Source organism: Eubalaena glacialis, chromosome 3 (assembly GCF_028564815.1).
Source record: "Eubalaena glacialis isolate mEubGla1 chromosome 3, mEubGla1.1.hap2.+ XY, whole genome shotgun sequence".
NCBI classification, from domain to species: Eukaryota; Metazoa; Chordata; class Mammalia; order Artiodactyla; family Balaenidae; genus Eubalaena; species Eubalaena glacialis.
The window spans coordinates 189,805,317-189,817,461 of NC_083718.1; the positions used below are offsets into that span (position 1 = coordinate 189,805,317).

Here is a 12,145-nt window from a genome sequence, read left to right on the forward strand (position 1 = left end):
TTGATAGCATCCCTGAAGCTTCTTATTTCTATTGGCTGGGAAGAAGTAAAGGTTCATGGAAATATTCAACTCCCTGTGATAAGGACCTTGGCTGTGATTCGGGGGAAATTCCTGCTAACCAGAAACACTGCCTTGGACTGTCCCCTTTAGGAAATTGCTTCAAAGAAAGATTAGGAACAACAAGAGGAACCAAAATCAAATGAGTATAACAATACAGAAAAAAGTAGAAGCAAAATAGAAATAAATGGATTTAGAACACCCACCAGAAAAACGTCATGGAGCCACTAAAAATTGCTGGAAAACATTACCATGAACTCAAAAATATTAATAAAACAAATGTCTCTTTAAAATAAAACCTCAAAGCAGTGAAGCACAATCTCAGGAAAGGTACAGCATGGCATCAAAGGGGAGTAAAACAAGAGTAGGCAGAGCTCAGGAAAGAAGTAGAAAAACAAAATAAAGCCATTAGAGACATGAAGTCATATTGGAAACAGACTGAACGAGAGCAAACCTGCTGAAAAGACAATAAGGGACAGAAAGGATGGCATCTGGAAAATCAGCAAAAATGAATGGAATTAGTTCTGGCTCTGGGCAAGATGAAGTGACCACACAAAGAAGCTATAAAACCCAGAGCGATGCTGGACAGCAATTCGAGGACTCTGAAAAGGAAATAGTAGCAGACAGACTGGGGAAGAAAAACCAGAATTAGAAGTGCTACAGAAGCAGCTATGAACCACCATCTTTCCTCATCTTTGAGTCTGAACTCAAGACAGCCTGAAACTAGGAATGGGGCACTAGCATGTGGAAAGAGAGAGCCCAGGAGAGCCTATCTAGTTGTAGCTCAAGAAGGAAGCAAAGGGGGCTTCTGATACTTAGGGAGAGTAAAGGAAATGCCCCACTCTTCTTTTTTCTGTTCCTTATACCCCAGGCCCCTGGCAATCCTGTGGTGGTGATGGTAGAAACAGCAGGGCCCATAGGTGCCTAAAACCATGAGGGAAGGGAAACTTCATCACCACTAGGAATATTTGTGGGCCCAAGAGGGTGTGGCAAACCCCTGGTGCTTTTCTCTCTCCCTCTCTCTCTCTCTCTGTGTCTCTCTGACCTATGGCTGTAGCCCTTGAGGTAGACAGTCATTGGATCTGCCCAACAGAGCAAGGTTAGTAAAGCCCCAGATTTCTGGCCAGAGGACTGAAAAGGTGAAGCCCAGGGAGATGGTGGAGAGGGAGAATCCCATTAGGTTGTTCATGAATTCCTAGATTCACCCTCAAGCTGTGTACACATGGATCTGATCCTAAATAGCATGCCAAAGACTTTGAGGTAGACTGTCCCAGACTGGCCACTGGGCAGTCCACACACAGGACAGCTCCTGGTAGGAAACAAAGTCTCTGAAACAACTAACGTTGAAATCACAGCTCACAAAACGTGGTTGGAACTTATAGCTTGAACCCAACTATGTTGATTGTCTGCTAAATATCCAACATTTCCCTTGGGATTTAAACAAGACCCAGAGACTCATACCATAATAGTTGAAATGTACAGAATATAACCCAAAATTGACTGGTATAATAAGAACTAGAAAAATCTCAACTTTCATGGGAAAAGATACATAGATGATGAAGTTACCTGACAAAGACAGTTATTATAAAATTATTCCAAGAAGTAAGAGTAAACACTCTTAAAATAAACAGAAGCATAGAAAGTACCAGAAAATAAGTAGAGAATATAAAGAAGAAATAAATGGGAATTTTAGAACTGAAAAGTAACATAAACCCAAATAGAAAACTCATTGGGGGGTTAAATAGCAAAACGGACATCTCAGAAAAAAAAGAGTTACGTGACCTTAAAGATAGAACAATTGGAATTATCTCATCTGAATGACAGAGAGGAAAAAGATTGAAAAAAAAAAAAAACAGAACCTCAGGGAACTGTAGGACTATTGGTTTACCTTTTGTGTCATTAGAGTTTTGGAAGGAGATGAGAAAGACTGTGGTGTGTGTGTGTGTGTGTGTGTATATATATATATATATGTAAATATATATATTAGTAAATAATGGTTGAAAACTTCCCAGATTTGGCAAAAGATATAAACTTACAGATTTGAGAAGTTGAATGAACTACAAACAGGATAAATCCAAGAAATCTATAATAAGACACATCATAATCAAACTGCTGAAAACTAAAGACAAAGAAAAAAAATCTTGAAAGTGGCCAAAGAAAAAGTGACACATTACTTATAGGCAGGGGTCAGCAAACTATGGTCCATGCACCAAATCTTACTGTCTGCTTTGGTAAATAAAGTTTTATTGAAACATAACTATAACTATCCCTTTATGTATTGTGTATAACTGCTTTAGTGTCACAATGGCAGAGTTAAGTAGCTGTGACAAAGCCATATGGCCTGCAAAGCCAAAAATATTTAATATCTGGCCCTACACAGAAAAATGCTGCTGACCCCTGTTATGGGAAACAGAAACTTGAATGACTCCAGATTTCTCATCATCAATCATGGAGGCCAAAAAGAAGTGAACTAACATTTTTTAGGCAGTGAAAGAAAAAACTATTAACCCAAGATTCTATATATAGCAAAAAAATACCCTTCAGGAATGAAGGAGAAATAAATCCAATATCGGATGAAAAAAAACTAAGACAATTAGTTGCCAGCAGACCTGCTTTAAAAAACTGCTAAAAGAAGTTCTTCAGATAGAAGGGAAATTACATAACAGAAGGAAAATTGGAACAACAGTATTGAAGGAAGAGCAACAGAAATGGTAAACATCTGGGTAAATATAAAAGACTATTTTCCTCTCGAGTTCTTTAAAAATCTTTTGATGGTTGAAAGCAAAACTCGTAACACTCTCTAGAGGGATTTTCAATGTATATAGTTGTAATATATTTAACATAAAACAAAATATAAATCGAGGAGAAAAAGGACCTATATGGTGGCAGGACTTCTACAGACTACCTGAAATGGTAAAATATTGATTATAAGTAGATTGATTCTAAGAATTATATTGTAATCCATAGAGCAACCACTAAAAAACTGTACAAAGAGTATAGTAAAAAAATACAATAGATAAAATAGAACACGAAAAAATTTCAAATAACACAAAAGAAGGCAGGAAAGGGAAAACAAAAGGACAAAAGCATAAGAAATAAACAAAAAACAAATAATAAAGCAAACCAATAAGTATATTAAATATAAATTGTTTAAATGCACAAATTAAAAGACAAGAGATTTTCAGAACAGATAATAAAAAATATGACCCACCTATATACTGTTTACAAAAACTCACCTCAGTTATAACAGTATGGGCAGATTAAAATTTAAAGGATGGAAGAAGATATACTATGTAAACACTAGGCAAAATAAAGTTTCACTGACTATATTACTATCAGAAAAAGTAGATTCAGAGCAAAGAAAATTATCAGGGATAAAGAGAAACATTACATAATGATAAAAGATCAATTCACCAAGAAGACATAACCCCAAATGTGTATGCACCTAACAAGAGAGCTTCAAAATATATGAAGCAAAACCCAAAAGAACTGAAGGGGAAAATAGACCAATTGACAACTGAAAATGGAGACTTCAATACTATTCTCTAACTAATAAATAGAATGAGTAGACAGAAAATCAAGAAGGACACTAATAAAAACTGAATAACATATCAACCAACAGAATCTAATTGATATTTAGAGAGCATTCCATCCAACAACAACAGAATATACACTCTTTTTAAATGTACATGGAATATTCACCAAAAAAGACCATATGTTGGGTCATAAAACAAACCTTAAAATGTAAAAGAATTGAAATAAAACAAAGCGTGTTCCCTGATGGTAATGGATTTAAACCAGAAATCAATAACAAGACCATAACAGAAACATCTTCAATACTTGGAAGTTAAAAAGAAAACTGTTCTAAATAATCCACAGGTGAATCCATAGGTGAATCCAGAGAAAGTCTCAATAGGAATTAGAAAATATTTTCAATTAAATAAATGGTTAAAATACAGCATATCAAAATCTGTAGGATGAAGCTAAAGCAATACTTAAAGAGAAATTCATAGTATTAAATAAATGCTTAGAGTAGAAAAAAGTTCTCAAATCAATAATACAAGCCTCTACTTTAAGAAACTAGAAAAGTCAGAGCAAATTAAACCAAAGTAGGCCAAACGAGGGAGATAATAAATGTAAACATGACTTGCAAATGAAACTGAAAACAGAAAAACAACAGAGAAAATCAATGAAACCAAAAGCTGGTTTTTTTAAAGATAAATAAAAATAATAAACCTCTTGCAAACTTGACAAAGAAGACAAAAATTACCTATATCAGGAATAAAAGAAGAAATAGATAACATGAATTGTTCTCTAACTACTAAATAAATTGAATTGGTAGTTTAAAACCTTCTGAAAAAGAATTCTCTAGACCTAGATGGTTTTGCTGGCAAATTCTACCAAACATTTAAAGATGAAATGATATTGATTCTACACAATCTCTTCCTGAAAAGAGAAGAGGAGATACCACTCTTCAACTTATTTTATGAGACTAGCATCACCTTGATACCAAAACCAGGCAGAGATAGTACCACAAAGAAAACTACAAATCAATATGCCTCAGGGACATAGATGCAAAAATCCTCAATAGAATATTAGCAAGTCAAATTCAGCAACATATAAAATGGATAACATACCATAAACAAATGAATTTTATCCTCGGAAGGTAAAGCTGGTTCAATATCCATAAATCAATGTAATCCACCTTATTAACAGTTTAAAAAAGAAAAACCATATGATAATATCAATTGATGCAGAAATAGCATTTGAAAAAATTCAACATTCATTCATGAAAAAAAAGTCTCAGCAAAATAGGAATAGAAGGGAACTTCCTCTTCCTGATGAAGGGCGTTTATAAAAACCTACAATTAACATTATACTTAATGGTGAAAACCTGAAAGCTTTCCCTCTAAGACTGGGAACTACACAAGGACTCTCACACCTATTCAGCATTATATGGAAGCTTTAGCCATTGCAATAAAGCAAGAAAAAGGAATAAAAGTCATATAAATTGGAAAGGAAGGAGTAAAACTGTCACTATTTTCACACAACATGATTGTCTACATAAAAAATCCCAAGAAATATATCCCCAAAATTAACACTCTTAAACCTCACATGAGCTTAGCATGGTCACAGGTACAAGGTCAACATGTAAAAATCAATTGTATTCCTATACACTAGCAATGAACAACTGGAAACCAAAAAAATTTTTGAATACAATTTACAATAGTTCCAAAAATTTGAAATATTGCATTAGCCAAAACGTTTATTCAGGTTTTTCCTTAAGATGTTAAGGAAAAACCCAAATGAACTTTTTGGCCAACTCAATACTTAGGTAAAAATCTAACAAATTTTTACAGGATCTGTATACTGAAAACTACAAAATACTGGTGAAAGAAATCAAAGCAGACCTAAATAAATGGAGATACACATCACAGTCATGGATGAGAAGACTCAACATAGGAAAGATTTAAATTTTCTGCAAAGGGATGTATAGATTTAATGCAGTATCAATCAAAATCCAGCAGGAATTTTTATAGCTATAGACAAGCTGATTCATAAATTTATATCAAAAGCAAAGAACTAGAATAGCCAAAACAATATGGAAAAAGAAAAATCACATTAGAGAAATTAAACTACATGCTTTAAAGACAATATAAACCTACAGTAATCAAGACAGTGTGGTATTGGTGAAACAATAGACATATGGATCAATGGACAGAATATAAAGTCCAGAAAGAAACCCTCATTGATTTTGATAAAGGTGAAAAGGCACTTCAATGGAGAAAGGACAGTTTTTCAACAAGTGGCATTGTAACAATTGGTTATCCATACGCAAAAAAAAAATAGGAAACTTGACCTAAACCTTTATATAAAAATTAACTCAAAATGGATCATAATCTAAATTAAATACATAAAATCATACAATTTTTAGAAAGGAACATAGTGGGGAAATAATTGTGACCTGGAGCTAGGCAAAGATTTCCTAGACAAAAACACCAAAAGTAAGATGCACTTCAAAAATGATAAATTGGACTTCACTGAAATTTCAAAACTTTTGTTCTGTGAAAGGCACTCTTAGGATAATGAAAAGTCAAGGTACAAACTGGTAAAACAAAAATTGTCAAATCACACTTATGACTCAAAAAACGCAATTAAAAATGGGCCAAAAATTTGAACTGAAGCATTGCTAAAGAGGATATAGAAATGGCAAATAAGCACATGAAAAGCTGTTAACATCATTAGCCAGTAGAGAAACACAAATTAAAACTACAATGAAATACCAACACACATCTAGTAGAATGACTAAAAAATAAATAAAAATTAAAAAATAAAACCCCAAACAATAAGAGTGGTTTATCTGTTTCTTATAAGGTTAATCAAACATTTATCACATGACACAACAATCTCACTCCTGGGTATTTACCCTAGAGAAATAAAAACTTATGTTCACACAAATACCTAATCACAAAAGTTTGTAGCAGCTCTGTTCATAATCAGCAAACATGAGTTTATTCAGTGAATGGTTAAACAACAGTGGTTCATCCACACAGTGGAATTCTACTGAGCATAACAACTTGGGTGAATCATAAGACATCACGCAGAATGAAAGAAGCCAGTCTCAAAGGTTCCATACTGTATGATTCCATTTGTAAGACATTGTGAAAAAGACAAAACTATGGCAACGGAGCACAGATCAGTGGTTGCCGGGGTTTCAGGGTGGGGTAAAGGTGTAACTACAATAAAAATACCAACCAGGGCTTGCTTTTAGGTCTGGACAATCATTCTAAAGTTCATTAGAAAAATAAACAAGTAAGAGCCGCCAAGAACATTCTGAAAAAGATAAGTAATAAAGGTGGATTTGCTCTATGAAAATGAAAATCTATCATAATTTGGAGTGTAACAGTGGAGTATGAGTAAACAGACAAACCACTGAAAAACTATAGACCATCCCAAAATAGATCCAAATACAACTGGGAATTTAGTATATGGCAGAGAGGGGACGTGCCCATCAACAGGTTAAAAAGTGGATTAATTCAATAAATAGTTTGGGGACACTTGAGTATCTCTGTGGGGAAGAAAAAACTGTATACTGACTCTATTCCTTCTACCTTAATAAATTCCAAATCAATGAAAGATTTAAAGTAAGAACAAAATGAAACAATTAAAGTACTAGAATAAGTTTTTTGTAATTTTAGAGTAAAAAAAAAAAGCTTTTTTCACTATGTCACACACTTTGGAAGCCATAAGAGAAAAGACTAATCAATTGGACTATTTAAATGTTTTGGTGGGAACTTTCCAGAACGCTCGGTGAAAAGGCGGAGGAGCAGCGGCTGCCCGAGCTGCGCACGGCAACCTGCTCCTTCCCGCTCCCCCACACCAGCATCAGTCTGCTCACCAGCTGTAGGAAATGGTGAAAGAAACCACTTATTATGATGTTTTGGGGGTCAAACCCAATGCCACCCAAGAAGAATTGAAAAAGGCTTACAGGAAACTGGCCTTGAAGTACCACCCTGATAAGAATCCAAATGAAGGAGAGAAGTTTAAACAGATTTCTCAAGCTTATGAAGTGCTCTCTGATGCAAAGAAAAGGGAATTATATGACAAAAGAGGAGAGCAGGCAATTAAAGAAGGTGGAGCAGGTGGCGGTTTTGACTCCCCCATGGACATCTTTGATATGTTTTTTGGAGGAGGAGGCAGGATACAGAGAGAAAGGAGAGGTAAAAATGTTGTGCATCAACTCACAGTAACCTTAGAAGATTTATATAATGGTGCAACAAGAAAACTAGCTCTGCAAAAGAATGTGATTTGTGACAAATGTGAAGGCCGAGGTGGTAAGAAAGGAGCAGTAGAGTGCTGTCCCAATTGCCGAGGTACTGGAATGCAAATAATAATTCATCAAATAGGACCTGAAATGGTTCAGCAAATTCAGTCTGTCTGCATGGAGTGCCAGGGCCATGGAGAGCAGATCAGTCCTAAAGATAGATGTAAAAGCTGCAATGGAAGGAAGATAGTTCAAGAGAAGAAAATTCTAGAAGTTCATATTGACATAGGCATGAAAGATGGCCAGAAGATAACATTCCATGGTGAAGGAGACCAAGAACCAGGACTGGAGCCAGGAGATATTATCATCATTTTAGAACAGAAGGACCATGCTGTTTTTACTCGACAAGGAGAAGACCTTTTCATGTGTATGGACATACAGCTGGTTGAGGCATTGTGTGGCTTCCAAAAGCCAATATCTACTCTTGACAACCAAACCATAGTCATCACTTCTCATCCAGGTCAGATTGTCAAGCATGGAGGTATCAAATGTGTGCTAAATGAAGGCATGCCAATTTATCGTAGACCATATGAAAAGGGTCGCCTAATCATTGAATTTAAGGTAAACTTTCCTGAGAATGGCTTTCTCTCCACTGATAAACTCTCTTTGCTGGAAAAACTCCTACTGAGAGGAAGGAAGTAGAAGAGACTGATGAAATGGACCAGGTAGAACTAGCGGATTTTGATCCAAATCAGGAAAGACAGCGCCATTACAATGGAGAAGCATATGAGGATGATGAACATCATCCTCGGGGTGGTGTTCAGTGTCAAACCTCCTAATGGGGCCAGTGGATAACACTCACTGCTGGCATTTTATTTGCAGCGGTGATTGAGTGAAGCACTATAATCATAATATGCTCACTACTTGCTACTGTTTGTTTTAATATTCAACTATAGTAGTGATTTAAAAGTTAAATGAAGAATAAACTCGAATATAAAAGCTCAAAAAATGTTTTTTGAACAGGTAGAATAAAAAGTTTTTTAATCAAATAAAAACAGGAATTATTTAAGATACATATTACAGAAAAAGGGCTAATTTCTGTAATATATAAAGAGCTTCTCCTAACCAATAAGAAAAAGACCAACAATCTAATACAAAATTTTATAAATATGTGAGTACATAGTTCATAGAAAAAGAAAATACATTCAACTTTCTTAATAAGATAAATGCAAAGTAAAACTATAGGATAACTCCTTGTATATGCCAGAACCACATGAATAAAACAGTACGATAGTATAATGTTTTAGGTAAGAATGTGAGGAAACAGACACCTTCATATGATGTTGCTTGGAATGTAATTTAATTCAGCATTTATCTATCGGCAGAGTGTTGATTAAATCAAGTGTGGTACGTTCATTCTGTTGACTACCAGCTCCCAACTCAAGTCTTTTCCTTGCTGTCGTAAAGGAAAGCTTCTCCCCTGGAGTTCCACAGGGACCCTTGCTCCATCAGCTCTTTGCTCGTGGATCACCCTCTCAGTGGGTCTTTCCTAATCTCCCAATTTAAAATTGCACCCACTTCCTATGCCTTTTTTTTTCTGCTTTATTTTTCTTAATGATGCACACCACCATCTGACATACTATATACATTTTCTCATAATTTACTGTCCACCTCTCCTCTCCAGAATGTGTATCAGAAAGGGCTACTCTGTCTTTGGCACCTAGAACGATGCTAGGCACATAGTAGCTGCTCAATAATACTACTTACTAAGAATGAGGCAGCTCTTTACGTACTAATGGAAACCAATCTAATACAAGTTATAGTGTTACATTGAAAAAGCAAGATGCAATATGTGTATGAAGTATGCTACATTTGCACAAGAGAAAAGAAAGGAAAAAGTGTCCATCGCTGGAAGGATCGATGAGAAATTGTAACATGTTGGCCTCTGGGGAGCTGATTGGGTGAGGCGGGGTGGGAAGTGGGGAAGGGAGACTTACTTTTTACTGTATAGCTTTTCTACCTTTTCAATTCTTTATCCTGTATTATTCCTTCAAAGTTTGCATAATTTATAGTTTAAAAATATATAACAATATGGGACCTCCCTGGCGGTCCAGTGGTTGAGACTTTGCCTTCCAATGCGAGGTGGGGCTGGGGGGTGCGTGTTTGATCCCTAGTCGGGGAGCTGAGATTCCCACATGCCTCCTGGCCAAGAAGCCAAGACATAAAACAGAAGCAATGTTGTAACAAATTCAATAAAGACTTTAAAAATGGTCCACATTAAAAAAAAAAAATCTTTAATAAAAAAATATGTAACAATCTTAAAAATATGGAAGTCTTCTAACCTATAATACCACTTCTAGAAATTTATCCTAAGTACATAAAAACTGTTCAAGGATAATCATTGAAGTATGGATAGAAAAAAATCTGGAAACAACATAACTAGATTATGTTGTAGGTTAAGTCCCTGCAAGGAACTACTGTACAGCTGTTAAAATATATTTATCTGTGTTGATTTAAAGTTCACAGTATATTGCTGGTTAAAAATGATACTTTTTTAGAGTGTGTGTGAAAATGTGTGTGTGTTCACTGGATTTAGGGGGGACTTTTACTATCTATACATTTTTATACTGGTTGCATTTTTATAATAAATTACTTTTGAGATCAAAACAAAGACAATGAAAAAACTAAGGTCACTTCTTCAACAGAAAATTTTATAAGATGAAACATGCAAAATAAGTTGTTTCTCTTTATAATTATTTTAAATGTTTCTTTAAATTTCCAAGCTGCATTAAAAAAAAACCAAAAAAACAATGACAATGAAAATATTTTCATGTTGGAGAAAATACAATGTCTCTTTCACTCACACCTTGCAGTAATGAAGGCCATGCTCTTTAACCAAGAAAGAAAGTGCTCTCGCCATGATCTCAGCTATTAATTTTGGGCATAAGACAGCAAGAAATCAAGTAATAATGAGTGTGGTTATAATAGTTAACATTTACCTCATGTTTAATTTGTGCCAGGAACTGCTCTAAATAAATGCTTTTATGTGCAGGAACTCATAGAATGCCCCCAACAGCACCAAGAGGGAGGAGACAAGGATACACCCCACTCACAGATGAGGAAAATGAGACAGAGCTTGTTCAAAGTCATCCTAGTCACCTCCAGCACCTGGGTACCCTTCTCCCTGGGCCTCACCCCCTGCACTGCCATTACTTGTTAATTTGTCCATCTCCTCAAACAGACGATGCAAATTTTCAGACTCATTCAACTGTGGATTTCCAGCCTAGCACAGTTCAGAAACATGGCATATGCTATTGAACCTTTGTTTATTGAATCCATGTGAACGATAAACAAAGAAAAAGGTCCCAACCAGGGCAGCCCAGCACCCGAGAGGTGCTACCTGCAGGGCTCCTGTTGAGAGGAAAGACCCTCATGAGGGACTCCCAGGGGAGAAGCCCAACCTGGGCTCTAACTAGGAAACAGAGGAAGTATCCCAACTCCTCTCAATTTATAGCATGTGTTTGCACAACTACAAATCTTATAACTGCAGATATTAGAGGTGCATATTTCATTACTTTCAGCATTGCGTATTTATAATTTAGCGGTGTGTAAAAATTTATAAAGGCACAACTAGTGGTTGGTTAATGACGGTTACTGTGGCAGCCCATATTTAGTGTATTTTTCATGTCACAGAAGTGTGGCCTGGAACAGAATGCCACATTCATAAAACAGGTGATGAAAGGGGGGAGACATGGGCCAGGGGCTTTGTGACAAAACGCTCCTAGACTCACAAAGGCTGTCCCTCTACTCTCAGTGAGAGGCGAGCTGCTCCAAAAAAGACACGTGAGAGCCGATGCAGAGGGGTCAGAGGCATCTCTCGATGAGCCAGATGCATGGGAGCCCACTGCCAGCCCAGCTTCAAAAAGCAAAGCTTTCTGATGGAGAATAGTTAAGACGAGAGACCCCCCAAGAGAAAGCGGTCGATGCTACTGCTGTATTGACAAATGTATAATTTTATCTTGGAAAAAGAAATCCTCTGCCTTTCCAAAAGTGAGTCCTAAAATAGCTGCCTTTCAAGAACTGGCGTCCTAATTGAGTTTTTATTCATCAGTGGCTACAAATGAGCCAGAGCAGGTCCTGGAAGTTTACCCCCGAAGCCATGGCTCTGGTCTCACAACTCAACAATTCTAGGCATTGGATGACATGGCGCCGGGCCCAGGGGCTGGGAAAGCCTGCAGCCCGGCCCCATTACAGAGCTCCGGGTAGGGCTGGGAAGGCGGAGGCCTGATGCTGCAGGAGGTGAGAGCTGGCTGGGTGGGGGCC

The 12,145-nt window shown here is 36.5% G+C and overlaps 1 protein-coding gene and 1 pseudogene across 6 annotated transcripts in view; one reads left to right on the forward strand and one right to left on the reverse strand.

Moving 5' to 3' along the window:
• The window catches only part of CAMTA1 (calmodulin binding transcription activator 1), an 898,980-nt gene that overhangs the window by 393,676 nt on the left and 493,159 nt on the right, over nt 1-12,145 (reverse strand). The window lies entirely within an intron of this gene.
• LOC133088981 (dnaJ homolog subfamily A member 1-like) lies at nt 7,458-8,714 on the forward strand (annotated as a pseudogene).